This window comes from Tupaia chinensis, unplaced genomic scaffold, assembly GCF_000334495.1.
Source record: "Tupaia chinensis unplaced genomic scaffold, TupChi_1.0 Scaffold139833_1, whole genome shotgun sequence".
Classification (NCBI taxonomy): Eukaryota; Metazoa; Chordata; class Mammalia; order Scandentia; family Tupaiidae; genus Tupaia; species Tupaia belangeri.
The window spans coordinates 4,046,810-4,069,588 of record NW_006199712.1 but is presented as its reverse complement, the minus strand read 5'-3'; the positions used below and the strand labels follow the sequence as shown (position 1 = coordinate 4,069,588).

Below are 22,779 nucleotides of genomic sequence, written 5' to 3'. Positions count from 1 at the left end.
CGGTGGGTGATGCTCAAGATTTCCCGTGACTAAGTAAGAACGGCACATGGCCCAGCCTGGGGGCACAGTCAGTCGTAAACTGGACTGCGGTGCTGGGAGCCACATGGCCGACTGTGGGTTCAGATCCCTGAGCTGGTCTGGAAACACATCGAGTGTGTGCATGAATGCCCCGGATTCGGAAAAGGGAAAACGGATCGTGCCCTAAGGACTCTGTCAAAGGTGTTTCTCTCTCACGCCCATGCACGTGTTCACTATCGTGAATAAAATTATCTTTAGAAAGAGAAAAATAAGAATAGTACAACTCAGCTCCTTTGTTAAAAACTTTATCCTGCACATAATTTTTAAAACTCCATTATCTTGGGACCAGCAGATGGCGTGACGGTTACATTGCTAGACCCCCACATAGTCAACTGTGGTTTGAGTCCTGGACCCAATGACTCAGAACTCATGTCAGGCATGTGTGCGGGCATGGTGAAGAGGGGAAGAGATTGTGGTGTGGCCATCCCCCCTGGGGAGCCATTTCTTGCTTTCTGTCTCTCTGGCACATGTGCACTATAGCAAAACTCTCAAAAAAAAAAAAAAAACTCTTACCTTGTCTTCTTGAAGACAAGAAAACTCTCTTATCAGGTGTTTAGCATGAGAGGGGGATTTTTTTTTTTTTTTGAGAGAGATTTTTTTGCTATAGGGTGTATGCACTCACTAGAAATACAAAGAGACAGAATGAGAGAAATCACCCCCTATGGGGGATGGCCACACTGCAATCTCTTCTCCCCCATCTCCCTCTCGGGATCTTGTGCACGCATGCGCACGTGCCCAGTGTAAGTTTAAACCACCGGGTCTGGGACGCAAACCGTGATCAACTACATGGGATTCCAGCGACACAGCCATTATGTTAACTGCTGGTCCCATGAGAGGGGGATTCTGACCCTTTGGAATGGTTTTGTGTTTTTTTTCTCAAGTTCTGCATGCCCCCAGCAGTGGATGGGCCTGCTGAGTCTATCCTGTTTATCCACATCAGCTTTGAATGTCCCAATTTTAAAAACTCAGAATGTAATCGAAAATGTTTAAGAACATCAAATATTCTTAAAATATTATTTTCTGAAGTTTCGATCACAGGGCACTTCATAGTGCCACCACCTAACATCCCCTCCGACCCCTGAGGGAGGGGTTCTTGTCCTTGTTTGAGAGATGAGGGGGTGAGGCCTCGGAGCGGCGGTGTCTCCTAGCAGAGGCTGCCAATGGTGGCTGATCACACACATTATCGAGGCCCGTGCTCCTGCACACAGCCGCTTCCTCCTGTGACTGAAAACCAAACTAAACTGAGCCAATCAGTGGCGTGGTGATTAGAGCATTAGCTTCTACACGGCCAAATGTGTGGCTTGAGTCTGGACCTGGTGAGTTGAAAAACATGCCAGGTGTGTGTGTGTGTGTGCGTGGCAAAAATCCCAAGAGGACAAAGGAGGATTGCAGCATGGCCATCCCCTTAGACGTGCCTCTTCGCTTTCTCTCTCTCACTCTCTCTAGTGAGTGTATATACCCTATAGCAAATTAAAAATAAATAAATAAATAAAATAAAGGAAACACTGAACTAAACTAAACCAAAAGGCAATGAAATACTACTTCCTCATCCGGCTAATTTTATCCTCTCTCTGAGCAGAGAGAAGTGCATGGTCCTAGCATCTACTAGGAGGCAGCCTTAGTCACCAGTGGCTCCTCCATTCTTCCAGAGATATTCTCCATGTATAAAATCTTAAATCTGAGCTGGTCTATGTCCTAGTGCTTAAGGGACTCAGCTCCCACATGACTGACCCTGGTTTGAATCCCGGTTCTGACAGCTTGAAGAACACACAGGCATGTGTGCGTATATCCTCGAAATCCCACCAGGAGGGAGAAACGGAAGAGAAGGGATTGTGGCATGACCACACTCCACTAGGAGGTGCCTTCACCCTTTCCCTGTTTTTCTGTCTTTCAGGCAAACATCCTCTAGCAATCAAACAAATAAACGAACAAAATCTGGAGCTAACTCCACGGCCTGTGAATAAATCAGGATTCCCCCATGGCTGGCCTCTCAATCCGAGATCTGGACCCAGAGACTTGAGAAGAGCACTGGGCTGTGTGCGTGCATGTCCCAAATCCTGATGGCAAGGAGGGATGGAGGAGAAGAGTGCAGCAAGGCCGTGCCCCAGGCGGGGAGGGGGTGCTTTCTCCTTTCCCCTTCTCTCTTTGTCTCTCTTTGGCAAGTTCACATGCCCTCTACCCAAAAAATAAAATAAAATAAAATAAAAATCTAGGTGTGTATGTCTTATGTAAATGGAAGCAAATAATCCCCATGTAGATTTTTCTACTTAATATTTTCTCAATGACCCTTCCAGATTAGTGGTTAGTAACTCATAAAGGAGGGGAGAGGGTGGATTTCAGACCCTGGTCATCCCCACTTATACTCAGGAACCTGGACACCATTCCTTCCCTATAGACTGAAAACCCTGCACAAACCCCTATTACAAAATCCCTTGTTTGGCCAGGAACTTAGAGGCCTATATAACCTGACCCTAAACCACCCTGAGAAGTTTACATCCTTATAATCCTGTATAAAACTCCATGTTCTCTCCTGCCAGTACTCTCTGTCCCACATGCTGGGTACCACCCTCCCCACCCACTGTCACACAATAAACACCACCAGGTCTACGAGCCCCATTCCAGCTCCATCTCTTTTGGTGTAAATGCCCCACATCTCTCCAGCTAAGGGGGTTCTTCCCTCTTGTGAGTCTCAGTAGTACTGACGGTTTGAGAGTTAATATTTTTTTGTTCCAACATCTTAACAGTAAATGTTTGTCAATCAAATGACTAAGTCCAAAGGGATTAATCATAGGAGGTGTGTAACCAGTTCTTCTTCACCTCACCTACAACATGTGTTCACTTGAAGTGGATATTATCAATAGATGAGCTGATTTTTTTTCCTCTGGTGTTTGATGTTTATGTTCCAGAGATTAAACTTTCACCCCTGGCTCAAGGCCCTGAGCGAGCAAAACCATGGTGGCACATTCAATAAACGACGGTGATTGTCGGGTGATCCTGACACGGGCTGTTTCCGGTGGCCCTCCATTCTGTGGGGTTTATAAACAGGCACAAATCAGGCCCTTCTTGTGCACAGTGACCCACAGACACCTCTCAGGCAAAGGAGACCTGTGGCCGGTGTCCTGGCTCTCTGTCCTCCCAATCTTTTCCCTAATATACCAATCCAGGAACTTGGGTTTCTGTTCCCCCACTTAAAGGATTCTGCCAGAGTCGATGGTTTCACAGGGGAGTGCATAAGAAACCATTAGAACATGAAGAAAGGAAAGTTCTTGTTGGGAGTCGAGTGGTTAAGTGCTGTGCATTGGGGGCCACCAGGTAGCATGGAGGTTAAGGCACTGGATCCCACATGGTCGACTCCACGGTTTGAGTCCCAGACCCGGCAACTTGAAAAATCACACAAGGTGTGTGTGCATACATGCCCAAAATCCTGAGAAGAGGATGAAGGAGAAGGGTTTGTGGCATGGCCACCCCACCCCGACCCCACCCCGGGAGTGATTTCTCAATTTCCCTTTCTCTGTCTCTCTCTGGCAAGCATGCATACCCCATGGCAAAAAAAATAAATAAATGAATGAAAAAGAAAGATGATGGAACCACAACGTGGCTGAAATTCACTGTACTCGTGTTTTATTGGCTAAAGCAAGGCACGTGGGCACCGTTAGCATCAGTGGGGTAAGAAGGCATCATTTTCCCACAGGCCGGGGCAGTAGAATTATTTAGAAATCAGCAATAATGAAAACAAAGCATCTCAAACTCTGAGATGATAAAATTGTTTCTGAGGGAGAAAATGATTATGTTAAATCCAGATATTAGAAACAAGAAAGGTTGGCTGGTCCGAGTGCAGTGGTGTTTACAACTAATTGATCACAGCCAGTTACAGAAACAAGAAAGGTTGAAAAGAAATGAACCTAGATTTCAACTCCAGAAACTAGAAAAGGAGTAACAAATAAACCAGAGAAGGTAGAGGAAGGAATTAATAAAGATAAAATAGATAATATGAGAGAGAAAACAGAAAGTAGACTGGAGTCTATTTTCTAAAGCCTTTGGCAAATATGAAGCAGAAAAAAAAAAAGAGAAAGCAAGAAAGAAAAAAGACAAAATAACATTAGGAATGAAAACAGGATACAAAGATTTTACTTTTATTTATTATTTTTTTTGGAGAGGTTTTTGCTATAGGGCACGTGCGCTCGCCAGACAGACAGAGAAAGAGAGACAGAAAGCGAGAAATCACCCCCCAGGGGGGATGGCCACGCTGCAATCCCTTCTCCTCCATTCTCCTCTCGGGATCTTGGGCACGCACGCACACGCGCCTGGCGTGAATTTAAGCCACCGGGTCCGGGACTTGAACCAGAGTCGACTGCGTGGGAGTCCAGTGACATAGCCATTACGCTAACTGCTGGTCCCAAGATTTTACATTTTTTAAATGCCATCTATAACTTCATAACAATGAATTTAGAAATTGAGATGATGGGGAATGACTTTCTAGAAAAACATAAATTACCAAAACTGACTCAAGAAACAGAAAGCCTCAGGGCTGGTCCTGCGGTGCAAAGCTTAGGTGCTGTGCAGGGGACGCCAGAGTCCACAGCCTGCCAGGTTCGAGTCTCAACACTGGAAGTTTGAAAAACATGCTAGACATGTAAGCACACATATCCAAAGATCCTGAAGGGATAGAGAATTGGAGGAAAAGGAATGTGATGTCATCAGACCCCATCAGGAGGTGCATCCTCTCTCTCTCTCTCTCTCTCTGGCATTGGAAAAAAAAGGAAGAAGAAGGAGGAGGAAGTGGAAGAGGAGAAGAAGAGGAAGAGTAACTCAGAAAGCCTGTACTTAATAATAACAATATAAAAAATAGGTAGTCAAGGGACCAACAGATGGCATAATGGTTACGTACCTGGACTCCCACATAGTCAACACGGTTCGAGTCCCAGATCTGGCGGCTTAAAATTCACACCAGGCACGTGTGTGCGTGAACCCAAGTTCCTGAGAGGAGAATGAAGGAGAAGGGATTGCAACATGGCCATCTTCCCTAGGGAGTGATTTCTCGCTTTCTGTCTCTCTTTCTCTATCTCTCCAGTGAGCCCTATAGCAAAAAATCTCTCTTAAAAAAAAAAAAAAAAGTAGTCAAAGATCTACCTTCAAAAAAGAAAACAACGAATGCATATGGCCCCTAAGGTAAGGTTCTGCCAAGATTCCAAGGAAGAGTGAAGTCCATGGGATAGATGTCCCTGGCTCAGTAAAGGTGGACCTCTTACCAAGAGCAGATCATCACTTTTCCACTGGAGGCGCCATATGACCAAGGTGTGGTCAAGGCCATGAAAGTAGAGGGCAGGTGCTTCTGGAAAGGGTTTTCTTCTCCACTAAGAACAGAGGGGGTGTGGAGCGCCCTGCTCCCTCTCCCTGTTCTGGCGTGTTGCCCTGTAGATGTACTGCAGCAGGCTGGTGGCCTGATGGTGACCCGTTGAGGACAGATGCGAAGAATCTGGACTCTCCATGGCGTTGCTGAGCACTAACTTACCCCTGGGACCTCCTACATGAGAAAAATACATTCTTGTTATGTAAACCACTGTGCTTTGGCTTTCTGTTCCGCAACAGAAACATCGTAGCTGAAATATGTGTGTTCTACCAAACTTTAATGGCCTAAGTATAGCCCAGATAATATCAAAGCTTTCGGAGCCCGGAAAAAGTTGAAGAATGTTCCAGCTCATTGCAAGTGGGTTGGTCTTGCATAATCCTGATACTACAACTAAACACTTTCATCTACCCTGTCCAAAAGGAATTTTTCTTTTAAATCTTAGATGTAATTAGTGTATTGAGTGGTTTCAGTGGTAATATAGAGACAGAAATCTCTGTCTTTAGGAAAAGGTCTTTCACACAAGTGCTTGTCTAAGAAGTCAAAACACGTTTCTTTTTTTTTTTTTCGGCCAAGATAATGTAGAGAAAAAATAGAATATAGCGATGTGTTTCCTCCTGTTTTAAATAGCCTGGTAATTGCCGTGACTCACTAAAGCTTAGTTCTTAATTTCTAAGCTTTTGATCTCATAAAAAACCGAACTGGGAATCTTGACCAGATGGCTGTTACAACAGGTTCACATTTTATTGAAATGTTTGCACTGGGTCTTGGCCAGATTGCACTGCTGTTTGAGCTTCCTCCTACTTCACCTTCGGAGGTGTTCGTTTCTGTAGCCCTTCTTCAGCTGATGCAATTCAACCTTCACAAGTTAATAAGTTGTTTTTAGTGAAAGTGGGGCCTTCAATAGAGGAATAACGTGGGTGAAATCTGTTCTGCTTATTCGAATTTAAATATGAAGACTAAGTGAAATGTATGCCCAAATGTGAATGCCAACATTCTTATATACTGTCATTAGGCAAATGGCCAAGAGGTTCCATGCCAAGGAGATAGGAAATGCAGGAGCATGGCAGAGCCGTAGGCGTTTGGGACTCAAGGCCAGGCAAACCTGATTACTGGAAGGTACAGAGGACAACAACCTCATTGAGGAAATGGGAGGGGAAAGTAATTACTAGGGACTTAAGAACAGAGCAAGGGTCGACCAGGAACGGGAGGGAAAGCAGAGACCTGGTATAGACACCTGTGAGCCAAGGTCATGGCAGAGGCAGCTAGTACACCATGGACTCTATCTAAGCATTGTCCTTAGGAGTTAGAGGCAGTGCTGTGCCTGGCCCTGGGAAACAGAGGGGGGAGGATGCAGAACGAAACGAAAGCGCTGAGTCAAATTCCTTACACCAGACGTATTAACTGCCCCTCAGAAGCTCAACTGTCAGAAAAGGCTGATCATCTACTGCCATGAGAGGAAGACTTTATTTCCTGGGTCTATGAAGAACTGACCCTGGAAAAAAATGAAATCAAGAAGTTGTGTATTGGGCCAGCAGTTGGCGTGGTGGATAAGGCACTGGTATTCCCACATGGCTGACCACGGTTCGAGTCCCGAACCTAGCAGCTTGCTCTCACTCTCTCTCTCTCTCTCTCCCTCTGGCAAAACTAATGTAAAAAAATAATAAATGAATGAATAAAATAAAATAAAATAAAATAAAATAAAATAAAATAAAATAAAATAAAATAAAATAAAGAAGTTGTGTATTTAGTGTACTCACCCCCCCCTTGCAACCCCCTGGTTAACTCCAGAAATCAAAACATATTCGCTTAAGAAGCCTGGCTCGGGCCAGCAGGTGGTGTGGATGTTAAGGTGCTGGAGTCCACATGGCCAGCTGTGCGGTTCCAGTCCCAGACCCAGCAACTTGGAAATCATGCTTGGTATATGTGTGTGTGTACCCAAAATCTGGAGAGGAGAATAGAGGAGAAGGAATTACAAGTGACCATCCACCCTGGAGGGTGATTTCTCTCTCTCTGCTTTGTGTCTCTCTGTGGTGAGTGCATGCACCCTATGTCAAAATGAAATAAATAAATAAAAGCCTAGCTCATCCAAGAAGTTCAAAGTGCCAGAAGGATCCCACCTAACTAAACCCCTCTTACAAAGTCTTGGCAAGTAAACATTTTGCTCTAACTTCCAAATGAACTGTTGGAGGGTTAGCTGTCTTCGTAAACCTGGGCACCACACAACGAAGTTCGTGTCAGCCAAGATTAGCCTGTTTGAGAGAATCCATCCCGAGGGGCCACAGGCAGTATGTGGACATGGCAGCTCAGAAACGAGGCTCTAGGGTGATGCCCTGCAGAACACGAGCGTGAGACCAAGATGGAGACTCAAGCTCTGGTTCCACTTTCTTCTTCTTTCTTTCTCCCTTTCTATCTTTTTCATGCCATAGGGTGCATGCAAGCACCTGAGAAAGAGAGAGGGGAGAGAGAGAGTACCTATCCCCACACACAAGGCTTGGTCATGCCATAATCCTTTTTCTCCACTTCTCCATCCCATCAGGATTCTGTTGATACGCGCATGCCTGGAGTGTAAGTCCCCAAGACAGACTCACACTCTGGCTAGTATGCGGGATCTGGCTTCCTTAGCTGCTGCACTACCGGGCTGGCCCTGAGGCTTGGATCTGGGTTTCTTCTTGGCCAATTTACATTTGTCCTAGAAATAAGATCCCACCTTTCCACAGTAATGCCTGTTTCTCTCTCAATGTCACTCAAAGGAGCTGCACTTTAAGTTTACTATAGACTAAGAAAGAGTTAAGTCCTGGTAAACATGGAAGGGTGTTTTACTTCCTACCACTCTGCTAAGTTGAATCACAAGCCCTACTGTTTCTTTCTCTACTTTTTCTATTTGTCTTTTTTGTTTTTTGGTTTTTTCTTTTTGCATTTCCTCTCCCACCTTCTAACTTTATTGTAGGTATTCCCGTTCCCAAACAAGGATACTAAAACAAGGGGAAACGTCTCCATGAAGAGATGACGACTTGGCGCAGACAAGTAGCAAAAAGAGGATTAAAGCATCCTGTTGACTACCAAAATATTTCTCCCCCCAAGAAAAGAAAAGAGGGGCTGACAAGTGGTGTGGTGGTTAAAGGCACTGGAGTCCTACATGGCCAACCGTGGTTCGAATCCTGGACCTGGTGGCTTACTTTCTCACTTTCCCTATCTCTGTCTGTCTCTCCCTGGTCAAATTAAATAATAATAATAATAAAAATGTTAAATAAAATAATTCTGTTTAAAAAAAGAAAAGGAAATACAAATTGCTCGTGTGGTCCACAGATTTAACAAGCCAAAAAACAAAATAAAACAAAACAAAATTCACTTAACAGCTGCCCCTGGTATACTCACCAGCACCTTCCTCTTTTCATGATCTCCTGACTGTCTTAGCAAGGTCACTTAGTTCCTTCGGAAGGCTTGTAAAAAGGGCAGGCACAGTCAGAGAATGGTTACAAACGTGTCTGTTCCCCTTCTCTCCTCTTCTGCAGTGCTTTCCCAAAGGGAGCCGGGGACAGGCCTTCCTCATCTCACTCTCCCAGCTTCCTGCTCAGTTAATGGGAACATTCCGAATACATGAGCACGTCCTGTCCCTGCCTACGTTGTGTAACCCACGTGCTGGAAAGATCGGCCCCGCGTCCAACTCCGTGTAGGACTTGGGTGGCGGGTGGGAGCCTGAGCCCAACCACTGCGTGCTGAAATCCTCCTCCCCGCAGCCTACGTAGGACTTGATCTCTTCCAAGAAGAGGAATGTGCTTCTCTTTCCTTGCCCATTCAAAAATCAGGACTCTGTTTCCAAATGGTAATGGCGAATCACAATAACGTTGTCAATTGTGTATCCAGAAAAGATCTTAGCGAACACGTGGTTCAACATTGTTAAGCGGAGGCCGACAGGGCCTGGAGGAGTCTGCTAACACCCAGTTTCTAAGCGGAACAGTAGGGAGAGGTGCCTGGGTGTGGGGTGTGGGCGGCTGGACTGCTGTTTCCCTTCCTTTCTCAGAAACCTGAAAATATAAGGAACTAGTCTAAAAATATGGAGGTTGAGCCAGCCTGTGGCCTGATAGTTAAAGCTGGGTCCCAAATGACCATCTGTGCAGTTTGAATCCCAGACTCGGTGGCTTAAGAACATGTCAGGTGCATGTTCGTGTGTGCCCAAAATCCTGAAAGGAGGGAGAAATGGAGAAAGACTATTCCCCATGCTGTGGAGGGATGCTCTCCCTCTGCCTCTTTTTCTCTGGAGAGTGTATGTGCCCTCTGGCAAATATAAAACATTAAACATTAATAAAAATCTATGGAAGCTCTCAGGAAACCAGTTTTCCTAATCACTGTTATAATTCTACCTACAACCTGAGTTCCAGTTCTTGCTCTTTACTCTTAAAAGGGAGCCTATGGGAACCAGCAGTCAGTGTAATGGCTATGTCCCACGTAGTCGACCACGGTTCACGTCCCAGACCTGGTGGCTTAGAACTCATGCCGGGCGCGTGTGAGTGTGTGCCCAAGATCCCGAGAGGAAAATGGAGGAGAAGGGATTGTGGCGTGACCATCCCCCCTGGGGGGGGTGATTTCTCGCTTTCTGTCTCTATGTCTCTCTCTGTCTGTCTGGCGAGCGCACACGCCCTATAGCAAAAACCTCTCAAAAAAAAAAGGGAGCCTACAAATAGAGTAGAAAAGGGCTGGCAGGTGGTATGGTGGTCGAGGTGGCTGGACTCCCACATGGTTGACTGCGATTCTAGTCCTGGATCTGGCAGCTTGCTTTCTCACTTTCCTTCTCTCTCTGTCTCTCTCTGGTAAACTTCCAAAAAAAATAAAAATAAAATCATGATAATAAAATAATTCTTTAAAAAAAAAAAAAGAAATAGAGTAAAAAGAATGGAGTGAAGATCTACCACATGGGAAACCTTAAAGAAATGTCTGTTGAAATCATCAACAAATGCAGGAAGAACTTTAGGTTCGGATGCTAGCTTTTGTTTTGATTTTGCTATAGGGTGCGTGTGCTCGCTGGAGAGAGACAGGGAGACAGAGAGAGAGGGAAAGTGAGAAAACATTCCTTGGGAGGATGGCCACACCACAATCACTTTGTCTCTATTCTCCTCTCGGGATTTTGGGCACTCGTGCCCATGTGCCCGGCAGGCATGTCTTTCGAGATATTGGGTCCAGAACTTGAGCCAAGCAGTCGGCCACATGAAATCTAGCTGCCTCAACCACCACACCATTGTTTGGCTGGAGATGTTAGTTTCAAAGGCATTTAAATAGAAGATTATAGGTTTTCTCTCTCCTTTCCTCTTCCAAATGCTATTCCAAATTTCTGCATTATATATTTGAGAGGGATTGATCTCACCCCCAGGTCAAAAGTGGACTCTTGTGAGCTTCATCCAATCAGCATACATCATTTTTCTAGCTTCATGATTGGCTTAGGATGAACACAGTGTCCAAGTCAGGGCAGTGGGGACCAATGAGAGTACGTTCGGGAGTTTTGTTTAAGCTCCTGATGATGCAAAATCTCTTTTCTGCTGAATTGAACTTGAAAAGCATGCAGGTCCACAAGCTTCTGGAGACTAACCCTAAAGTAACAGAACCAATTAATGGAAAGTAAATATCCAGGATTCGTTTTTAGTATTTGAGACCTGGATCAGCTCTTTCCTGAAGACAGTAACCTGTGGACTTTCAACAATGTGCTTCTGTAAATTTCCCCGATTGTTGAACTGTACTTAATTTTGCTTTCTGTTCCTTGCTATGGAAAGATCATTAGCTGATATAAGCTGAAGTGATTTCCAGGAAGTTGAAACATATGTGTGTTTATGAACAGCTCCTAACTCCCAGGCTAACTTTTTTCTTTTTATTTGAGAGGTTTTTGCTATAGAGCACGTGTGCTCGCCAGACAGAGAGAGAGAGACATAGAGACAGAAAGCAAGAAATCACCCCCCAGGGGGGATGGCCACGCCGCAATCCCTTCTCCTCCATTCTCCTCTCGGGATCTTGGGCACGCACGCACACGTGCCCGACGTGAGTTTTAAGCCACCGGGTCCGGGACTGAACCATGGTCGACTACGTGGGAGTCTAGTGACATCGCCATTACGCTAACTGCTGCTCCCTCCCAGGCTAACATTTAATCAAATGACGGTTTTCTTCGTAGTAGTCCCTGAACGGTAGAGTTATGTACTTGTGTGCAGGGCAAGAAGTTACTGAGTTTGTGTAAAAGTAACCCAGTCATGGCCCTGCAGTGAATCAATTGCAACACAATCATCTGGATCAAGGAACTTGAATTCCCACGGCCCTGGAGACAGCGTCAAGTCTCTCAGGAAAGAATGTTGAGATACTGCCCAGAGTGACATCGAAATTTCCCCTCATGTTCCTATTAGTCAGATTGTGACTGTTTCTGCTTAAAAGAACAGAGTCACTTCTCTAACCAAATTATTTTCCACTAAAAAATAAAACTGACGGACCAGCAGTTAGCGTAATGGCTATGTTGCTGAACTCCCATGTAGTCGACAGCGGTTCGAGTCCCGGACCCGGTGGCTTAAACTCACGCCAGCTGCATGTGCGTGCGTGCCCAAGATCCTGAGAGGAGAATGGAGGAGAAGGGATTGCAGCATGGCCATCCTCCCCTAGGGGGGTGATTTCTCGCTTTCTCTCTCTCTGTCTCTCTTTCTGGAGAGGGCACACGCCCTATAGCAAAAACCTCTCCCCCCTGCAAAAAAAAAAAAAAAAAGTCAAATCAAAAGGAAAAGTTACTGTTTAAATAACTTATTTTTTTTGGAAAGGTTTTTGCTATAGGGCACATGCACTCACCAGAAAGACAGAGAGACAGAAAGCGAGAAATCACCCCCCAGGGGAGATGGCCACACCACAATCCCTTCTCCTCCACTCTTCTCTCGGGATCTTGGGCACACACGCACATGCACTCAGCGTGAGTTTAAGCTACCAGGTCCGGGACTCGAACCGCAATCGACTACGTGGGAGTCCAGAGACATAGCCATTACACCAAAGGCTAGTCCCAACGTATGTTATTTGTTAATAAGATCAGTAACGCGATCCTGGCTTCTGGAAACTCAGCCTCAGGTTCTGAATTGCTTCTACTTTGTCCTGGGAGTTGTCCAGCAAACACGGCAGAAGGCACGGCTTATTTGAATAGAAGGAAGTGAATCCTGATGGCTATTTGTGCGACCTCTTTATCCGAATAAAGAAAGCTTTTAGTCCATATTTGTTTATTCACAGAAGGCCTTGACTTCAGGATATGGAAAAGATTTGTTTACTGTCATTACTCCCGATCTCTGATGGGCAACTTTTTTTATGTGTAGAATTTTTGAAGAATTATGATTTTTCTGGGTTAAAAAAAGTTTATCTTTTTCCTGTTCTTCTTTAATTGCCAGGGGCTGCGGCAATGAGAGAGAGAGAGAAAAAGTGAGAAAGCACCCCACAGGACATGGACACACCACAATCCCTTGTACTGCATTCTCCTCCACCCCGTTGGGATTTGGGGCACGCACACACATGTGCTTATCATATTTCTCAAGCCACCGAGTCCAGGACTCAAACTCTACAGTCGGCCAGGTGGAATTTAGCCTCCTTAACCACCATGCCACAGGTAGCCCAACTTCAACTTTATTTTTGGAGAGGCTTTTGCTATAGGGCGCTTGCACTCACCAGAGAGACAGAGAGACAGAAAGTGAGAAATCACCCCTCCTCCCCCGGTGGGGGATGGCCACGCCACAATCCTTTCTCCTCCATTCTCCTCTCGGGATCTTGGGCATGCACACACATGCACCTGGCATGAGTTTTAAGCCACCGGGTCTGGGACTCAAACCACGGTCAACTACATGGGAGTTCAGCGCCATAGCCATTACGCTAATTGCTGGTCTCCCCACTTGAACTTTTTAAACGAAAAGAATATATATGAGGAACTTTAAAAGTTTGTGGGATGGAACCAGCAGTTAGCGTAATGGCTATGTCGCTGGACTCCCACGTAGTCGACCGCGGTTCGTGTCCCGGACCCGGTGGCTTAAAACTCACGCCGGGCGCATGTGCGTGCGTGCCCAAGATCCCGAGAGGAGAATGGAGGAGAAGGGATTGCAGCGTGACCATCCCCCCTGGGGGGTGACTTCTCGCTTTCTGTCTCTATGTCTCTGTCTGGCGAGCCCACGCACCCTACAGTGAAAATCTCTCAAAAAAAAGTTTGTGGGAAAACATAATTAAACTATGAGTTTATTTTGGTAAAAAAAAAAAAAAAAATTGGAATCCAGGCATAGTGTTTTCATCATATACGTTTTTTATTAATTGTTTTGAAAACTTCTCATTTTCAGTTGAACTACATGAAATTGTAGTTTTTTTAGGTGAAAATTTGATTTGATTTCAGCTAATACCTAGTAACTCAATTTGTTTAAATGTTAGTTCCTTCCCTATTACCAAAGAACTTAAATCTTGGGGCCATCAGATGGCATAGCGCTTACGTCACTGGACTCCCACGTGGCTGACCACGGTAAAAGTCCCAAGCCCGGTAGCTTGAGAATCACACCGGGTGCGAGTATGTGTGTGCCCAAGACCCCAGGAGGAGAATGGAGAACAGATTGCAGTATGGCCATTCCCCCTGCGGGGTATTTCTCACTTTCCCTCTCACTGTCTCTGTCTCTGTCTCTCTCCCCATCGAGGCATGCACCCTAAGGCAAAGACTTCTTAAAATAAGAAAACAAAAAACCTTGAATCTTAGGGAGGAAACAGAGGTTTGCATTTTGGAATTGCAGGGCTCAGAGTTTCTAATGGGAGGAGTCAGTTATACCAAGTGCGTTTTTTCCAGCCATTTTGTTTAAAGCAAAGTAGTACAATATGTATGTGATTTTTTAAAACAGTCAAACGGGGGTCAGCCAGTGGTGTGGTGGTGGTGGTGAAGGCAGCTGGGTCCCATATGGCTGACTGCACTGTTCAAGTCCCAGCCCCAGCCCCCAGAAAAACACTCCGGGCGCATGTGAGCCTGTGCTCAAAATCCTGAGAGGAAAGTGGAGACGGGATTGTTGCATGGTCATCCGTCCAGGGGGGGATTTCTCACTTTCTCTATCTCTCCTCGGTGAGTATATGTGCTCGATAGCAAATTTTAAAAAAAGGAAAAAAAAAAAGTCAAACAGTTCCAAGGCCAAAAAATGAAAAGCATATGGATCTTGACTCCTTCTCATTTGAAAAAATATTTAGAACCTTCATTGAACTTCCCAAAAGTGATCACTTTCAATTCTTTCTGCTTTAATTTCATCTGGTCACTCTCTGTTTTAAAGGAAACAATAACTCTCCATTTGTTTCTCGTGTGTGTGTGTGTGTGTGTGTGTGTGTGTGTGTGTGAGAGAGAGAGAGAGAGAAGCGAAGAGAAAAAGAGAGTGAGAGATCCCCTAACCGGGTCTCCTTGGGCCGTGATCCTCTCCCATTCCAGCGGCCTTCAGTCAGCCCGGATCACGTGCAACCATGGCGGGTGCCAGGCATGCTCATGAAGACGGTTTCCCATATGGCTCCGGGACTACACAGTGGCACCCTACCCCCTGGGCCGTCTCCTGGTCACTCTCTCTCCAGCTCTAAATGACATGTTTATACACCTGTAGTTTTATTTGCCAACTTCAAACACTAACAACTCCCTGCCATGATGAAGGAGCTATTTATATATTTTCTATTCCATCCTCCATTTTATATTTTGTTATTCTATTGATTACATTTATAACTTGAAAAAACATATGGAGGGGCCAGAAGATGACATGGTGGTTAGGGGCACTGGACTCCCAAATGACCGGCCATGGTTTGAATCCTAGACTTGGCGGTTTGCTTTCTCACTTTCCCTCTCTCTCTCTTTTTCTCACTCTGTGAAATGAAAGCAAATAAAGATAAACAAAATAATTCTTTCTTTTTTTTTTTTTTTTTTGGGGAGACTTTTGCTATCGGGCGGACAGACAGAGAGAGACAGAAAGACAGAAAGCGAGAAATCACCCCCTAGGGGGGATGGTCACGCTGCAATCCCTTCTCCTCTATTCTCCTCTCAGGATCTTGGGCACGCACCCACATTCGCCCGGCGTGAGTTTTAAGCCAGCGGGTCCGGGACACAAACCATGGTTGACTACGTGGGAGTCCAGCGACATAGCCATTACGCTAACTGCTGGTTCCCAAACAAAATAATTCTTTAAAAAAAGAAAAGAAAAGAAAAACATACGGAAACTCCTTTCAGTTCCACCATCTTTATTTTTTACTCTTATTATTCTTTTTCTTTTTTCTCCTTTTAAATTTGTTTGTTTAAAGTTTATTTACTTTATGCACAGCAGAGAGCACACACACTGTGTGTATGTTGAGGAGAGAGAAAACTACCCTGAACAGAGTCTGCTCATACCACAGTCTTCTTCCCCCAGTTCCTCAGCTTGGCTGGATCCTGGGCACGTGTGCACACACACACCCTGCCTAGTGAGTTTTCAGGCTGATTTGAGGATCCAAACCCATGGTCAGCCATGTGGCTTCCAGCACTGTAGCTCAGTTTGCTACTGACGGAGCCACCAAGTTAGATCCATCCTGAGACAGTATCTCTTACCTCTCTGCGATAGACAAGGAGAAATGAACACGACTACATTTCCTTTAACTTTCTGCTTCCAGCTCCTCCTCTCCTCCATGGACTTCTTGACTTCTGTCAGGATCATTGTGACTTTTATAATGTCAGAGTTTATAATATTTACATTTTGTTCAATGACTTGTCCTTCAGTTGACACTAAAAACTGACAGTCAATAAACTGTGCTTATACTATTTTTATTACGCAAATACTATTCGCTGTAGAACAAAGTACATGTTAGAACAGAAAAACGCATCATGTAGATTAGGTAAGTACACCAGTTAGAAGGGAAAAACCTCTCTCCTATCCCTGCGCCACTGAGGTTTTTAAAATTATTTTATATAACTTTATTTATTATTACTATTCTTTTCCAGTTTGATCGGGGTCAGGAGAGGAGTGAGAAAGCAAGCCACCAGGCCCAGGACTCGAACCACAATCAGCCATATGGGAATCCAGCGTCTTTCACCAACACGCTACCTGCCGCCCCCTCCCCACCCCTCCATCCCCAACCACTGATGTCTGATGCCTCCCAACCTCAGTCAAGTAATTACATTTTCAAACACTCCATTAGTTGCTCAAAGTGATACCACATTTTACAAAAGTTTGTTTTCTATTCGGAGCATAGTTTTCTGAGTTTTCAATTACTTCCATGCTCCTCCTTAACAAAAGCAGTATCTCCATCTGACTGAATTTAGCCAGGATCTCAATCCTGTTCTCTGTGGCATGGAATCCACTTTCTACTTAAGGACATTTCTCCATGGGAGAGCAGGCGCTCCCCAGCCTGAGTGCAGCTGTCATTCTCTGCCTGCCTTCGTGGCACTCCCAGGACAGGACTAACATCTGTCGGGTCCCGAGTTTTTCTCATGCTTGAATTTCTTTTTCATTGTTACTGGTTTAGCCTTGATTTTTTTTTTGGTAGGAAGTGTGAGAGGTGGGCTTTCTGAGTTCTCACATGTCTGGATATGCCTTCCTTTAACTCGCATAGCTGAGTGAGACCTTGACTGAGCATGCTCTTCTGAGCCTCAGCACTCTGGAGGCAGTGCTCGCTGTTGGAAAGATTGGTGTCGATCAGACTATTCTTTCACTATGGGTGACCTGCTGGTTTTCCCTGTAAGCCTTCAGCATCTCCTCTTAGTGCTTAATATACTTAAAATCACAAGTTATATTGGGTTGTCGGGAAACTCATGACACATTTTTGTGTAGAAAAACAGAAAAATACGTCATGACTTTCCCAACAATCAGACAGTTTAGAATGCGTCTATTTTTATTTCTTCTGCTTAGCACACAGTACATTCCTTCATTCTGAAGATGCCTGTCCTTCCCTTAACACTAGGAAATTTTCTTCTATTATTTCTCTCATTATATTTTCCCCTGCCTTTGTCTCCTCTTCTGAAACTATTGATTGAATATCATCCTTCCTGGATTGACCTTATCTTTCTCTAGACTTCTAAAAATATTTGTTTCCCTTTGTTTTTTTTTTTTGCTTTACACTGTGGGAGATTTGCTTGATCTTTTCTTTCAGCCTTTCTGCTGATTATTTCTATTTTAGAATTATATTTTTTAAAGAATTATTTAACTTTATTTATCCATTTACTTATTTATTTTCACTTGACTAAGGAGACAGCATGAGAGTGAGAGAGAAAACAAGCTGCCAGGTCTGGGACTCGAACCACCACTGGCCGTTTGGGAATCCAGCACCCTTTACCACCATGCCACCTGCCAGCCCCTAGAATTACATTGTTAATTTCCAATGTTTCTTGTCTCTGAATGCTGTACACACACACACTCACAGAGTCATGCGTCACTTAAGAATGGGGACACATTCTGAGAAATGCATCATGAGGCATTTTTGTCATTGCGTGGACATCACTGAATCAACATATGCAAACCTAGACAGTGGAGCCTACTACACACCTTGGTTATATGATGCAGTCTACCGCTCCTAGGCTACAGACCTGCACAGCATATTATTACACTGGAGAGTGTAGGCAATCGTAACACAGTGTATTTGTGTGCCTAAACATATTTAAAATTAGAAAAGGCACAGTAAAAAATACAATATAAAAAGTAGAAATGGTGCACCTGTATAGGATACTTACCATGCCTGCAGGATTGGAAGTTACTTTGGGTGAGTCAGGGAGTGAATAGGAAGGCCTAGCAAATTACTATATATTGCTGTAGACTTTTATAAACACTGTACACTGAGGCTACACTAAATGTACTTAAAAGTTTTTTTCTTTCTTTTCTTTCCCTTTTTAGATTTTTGCACTCTCTTTCAGGCATGTGCACTCTCCAGAGAGAGACCGAGAGAGAAAAACTGAGAAATCACCCCGCCACCACCACCACCACGTGGGGAGATGGCAATGCTGCAGCCCCTTCTCCTCCATTCACCTTATGGGATTTGGGGCATGTACAAACACATACCCAGCATGATTTTCAAGCTGCTGGGTCCAGGGCTCCACCTGGATGCCATAACCATACCACCTGCTGGTCTTGGTTGTTTTTTTTTTTTCTTTCTTTCTTTTAGAGAGATTTTTGCTATAGGGTGCATGTGCTTGCTGGAGACAGAGACAGAGAGAGAGAGAAAGTGAGAAGCCACCTCTCAGAAGAGATGGCCATGCTGCGATCCCTTTTCCACTATTCTCCTGTTAGGATTTTGGGTATGCATGCACACACGCCCAGCATGAGTTTCAAGCAGCTATGTCAGGGATTCAAACTGTGATCAGCTGTGTGGGCTCCAGCTCCCTATGCACAATGCTCAACAACTACACTATGGGGCTGGCTCAAGAAGGAAAACACAGGGGACCAGCAGGTGGAATAGTGGTTAAGGTACCGGACTTCCACATGGTCGACTGTGGTTTAAGTCCCAGACCCAGTGACTTGAAAATCATGCCAATGTGTGTTCACATGTGCCCAAAATCTCGAGAAGAGAATGAAGGAGAAGGGATTGCAGTGTGGCTCTCCCCCCTGGGGATGGAGGGGGTGATTTCTTACTTTCCCCTCTTTCTATCTTTCTCTGGGGAGTGCATGCTCCACATTGCAAAAACCTAAAAAATAAAAGAACAGCATGGTACAAACATAAACCATTAACGGTTATTTATTTTAATTACCAAGTACTATGCACTAAACAGAACTGTATTTACTATACTTTTATACCACTGGCAGTGCAGAAGGTCTGTCTACACCAGCGTCACCACAAACACGTGAGTAACACGCTGTGCTATGACATTATGACAATACTACATCACAGGGCAGCAGGGCTTTTTCAACTTCATTATAATCTTACGGGAATGCCACTGAATATGTGGTCGATCATGGACTGCAATGTTAGGTGGCATTGGACTACATATGTAGTCAACTGGCTCTTTTTTTTAAGAAAAGAATTCTTTTAATTTTTTATTTATTCATGCATTTGTTTTGATTTGATCAGAGAGAGACACAGAGAGAAAGAGAGAGAAAGTGAGAAAGCCAGCCACCAAGTCCGGGACTCAAACTATGGTCGGCCATGTGGGAGTGTTCAGCACCTTAACCACCACGTCACCTGCTGGTCCCCAGCTTGCTCTTGTTTTATGGGGAAAATTCCTTTTAGGTTTTTCTGATGTCAATAATTAGAAAGAAAAAAAATAATTATGTTCCAAGAATCATCTATTTCCCGTGAGATCAGCTTCTTCTTTTTCCTAAGCTCTGTTGAAAATCGTGAAATTGGGACCAGCAGATGGCATAATGGTTATGTCACTGGACTCCCACTTAGTTGACCACGGTTTGAGTCCCAGATCCAGCCACCTAAAACTCACACTGGGCACGTGTGCATGTGTGCCCCAAAACCCAAGAGTAGAATGCAGGAGAAGGGATTGTGGTATGGCCATCCCCCCCCCCCCGGGGGGTGATTTCTCTCTTTTTGTCTCTCTGTTTTTCTGGGGCGTTTCCATGCCCTATAACAAAAATCTCTCTAAAAAACAAAGAAAAGAAAATCATGAAATGTATATTATTTTTAGATATTTTTTTCAACACAGTGACCCAGAATAGCGCATTTCAGGAAAACTGCTCCAAATTTTCAAAAATGTTCTATATGGAAATTTTCAAGCGTATACAAAGCACGCGAAGTATAGTATGATGAAACCTTTACGCCCATTACCTTGCTTCGATAAATCAGTATTCTGCCATTCCTGGTTCATCTGTATCTCCACCTACTCCTGCAAATTTGCATAACCAAATGTTTAAGTAAATAATATTTCATATTTGAGTTCATCACTCCAATTTATTTTTCAGTGGGGACCAGCAAGTGGAGTGGTGGTTAAGGCGCTGGACACTCCCACATGGCTGTCCACGGTTCAAGTCCTGGACCTGGTGGCTTGCTTTCTCTTGCTCTCTCTCTCTCCCTCTTCCTGTCCCGCTCTGGTCCAATTAAAATAAATAAATGAATAAATAAAATAATTCTTTAAAAATTATTTTTCAGTTATTAAATCATATTAGATTGTATTTTAAACTTCTTCATAAAACATCCATCACAGTGGTTAACAGTATTTAAAATTATAACAACCAAAAAAAAACAATCAAAAGTACCGTTTACAGAGCACTTTATGTACTAGGTACTATTCTCATGCTTTATAAACCCTGGTTTCTTTCATTATAACGATGGTCAAGGAATGCCAGTGTCTGCCCTTTAATCCACGAAGGGTGCAGAGATGCCGTTTGTTAAAGGATAATGAAAAGCATTGGGTATTAGAACCAACTGCACGAAAAGGGCACTGGTGTGTGAAGAGGGGTGTGCATTCACAACAGCGAATTCTCAGACACGATGACATACCAACGCGATGACGGCGGCTACTTGTGGGGAGAGACCACTTCTAAGAAACCTTAGTTACCTATTCACCAAGGGACGAGTAGTGGCCTTCCCGTGGCAAGTACCACAGTCACCAGCGATACGCCACTGATAAGTAACAGACTGCAGTAAGATGGGCCCGCAGGTGGTTCTGAGGTGAAGGTGCTGGATCCCACCCGGCCCTGGTTAAGTCCTGGACCCGGGGCTTGAAATTCATGCTCAGTGCCTGTGCATGCATGTGTGCCCAAAATCTCGAGAAGAGAATGGAGGAGAAGGGACTAGCACGGCCATCTCCCTGAAAGGGGTGATTTCTCACTTTCTCTCTCTCTGTCTCTCTCTGGTCAGCACACATGCCCTATCGCAACTGGGGAAGCACAAACACACTATAAAAAAAAAAAAAAAAAAAAAAAAAAAAAAAGAAATTGCTATAAGAACAGAAACACTTTTCTGTACTCACAGCTCTAAACTAGAGCAGTAAATTAAGAGCTTTCATAAACGAAGAGCCACACTCACTCGTGTACGCCTGTGGAAGTAGAGTGGGCTCTGCTGTCTGGAAAGCACGCGCGACCAGCTGGCCTCATTCAGCTTCATGAAGTCCCTCCAGCGCTTTGCCACCACTGACAGCGGGGACGGTACAGAGAGGGAGGAGAGGTGGGCCTTAAATCCCAGCGCTGCGGATGGATAGCTTTTTGACCCCAAGAGTTACCTAATCGCTCCAAACATCAGCCTCCTCGCTTACAAAATGAAGAAAGCGACACTTCCCAGTTAGGATATTTAAAGTAAATCATGGCCCAGCCACGGTGACTCACAGGCAGTGTGACTGCTTAGGAGGCTAGAGATTGCACGGGAGGCCTGATTTGGTTCCCAGGCCGACCTGAACATGCCGGTGCGACTGTGCACACTGAGATGCTTGCTAATCGGGAGGCTGGGGCAGGGAGATCTCCACCTAGGGAGACCCGGTCAAAAGTACCTATCCCTGGGCCATCCTCATAGCATAGCGGTGAGCTCCGTGTGGAAGGAGCCAGATCCCACACAGCCACACACGGTCCCAATCCCAGTCCATGGGTTTGATGAACACATCGGGGCACCTGTGTGGGAGCCCAGGATACTGACAGAAGAAGGACCGAGAAAAGGGCACTGAGCTGCGACCAGACCCCACTGGGGGATCTTTCTCTCGCCGGTGTGTGTACACCTTCTGGCATTAATAAAACAGACTTACCTCTGTGTCTTTCTCTCTCTTTCTCTCTCTGTCTCTCTTTCTGTCTCTCTCCTCTCTCTCCCTCTTTCTCATAAAGGGAGGAGGAGAAACCATCACTAAGTAAGTAGCTCAGGTTTGGGACTTGTTTAATTTTTTATGAATGGTTGTTATTATGACAATAGAATTCTTGGGTATCCTCTACAGGTAAGGTTGTCAGACTTAGTAAGTAAAAATACCAAATATACGGTTAAATTTGAATTTCAGATGGGCAGGAATAATTTTTTAAGTTAACTATATGCTCAGAATCGCGTGGCGTGGGGCCAGCAAATGGCATAATGGTTACGACGCTGGACTCCCACATGGCTGATTGCGGTTCAAGTCCCAGACTCAGCAGCTTAACAGTCTTGAAAGTCACATCAGGCATGTGTGCATGCATGCCCTAAATCCAGAGAAGAGAATGAAGGAGAAGGGATTGTGGCATGGCCGTCCCACCCAGGGAGGTGATTTCTCGTGTCCTGTCTCTGTCTCTCCGGCAAACACATGCACCCTGTAGTAAAAATCTCTCTCTAAAAAAAATAATAAAAAATAAAAATGCCAAAAAACTGCATGGCATATACTTGTATCAAAAATTATGCATGATTGATCTGAAATTTATATTTAACAATTGAGTAGGCATCCTGTGTTTTATCTGATAAGGAACTGTTCCTTTTAAAGAGAAACTTAGGTATAGTAAAATAAGCCTGCAGGA

At 44.6% G+C, this 22,779-nt stretch overlaps 1 long non-coding RNA gene across 1 annotated transcript in view; it reads right to left on the bottom strand.

Annotated features, from left to right (window-relative positions):
• Positions 1–8,985, bottom strand: part of LOC114004739 (uncharacterized) — a 9,749-nt gene extending 764 nt beyond the window's left edge. Inside the window, exons 1-2 of the long non-coding RNA XR_003546811.1 lie at positions 8,804–8,985; positions 5,328–5,602 (exon numbers count right to left, since the gene is read on the bottom strand). This is a non-coding gene — a long non-coding RNA (uncharacterized LOC114004739). The remainder of the gene's footprint in view (positions 1–5,327; positions 5,603–8,803) is intronic.
• Between the last annotated feature and the right edge of the window lie 13,794 nt (positions 8,986–22,779).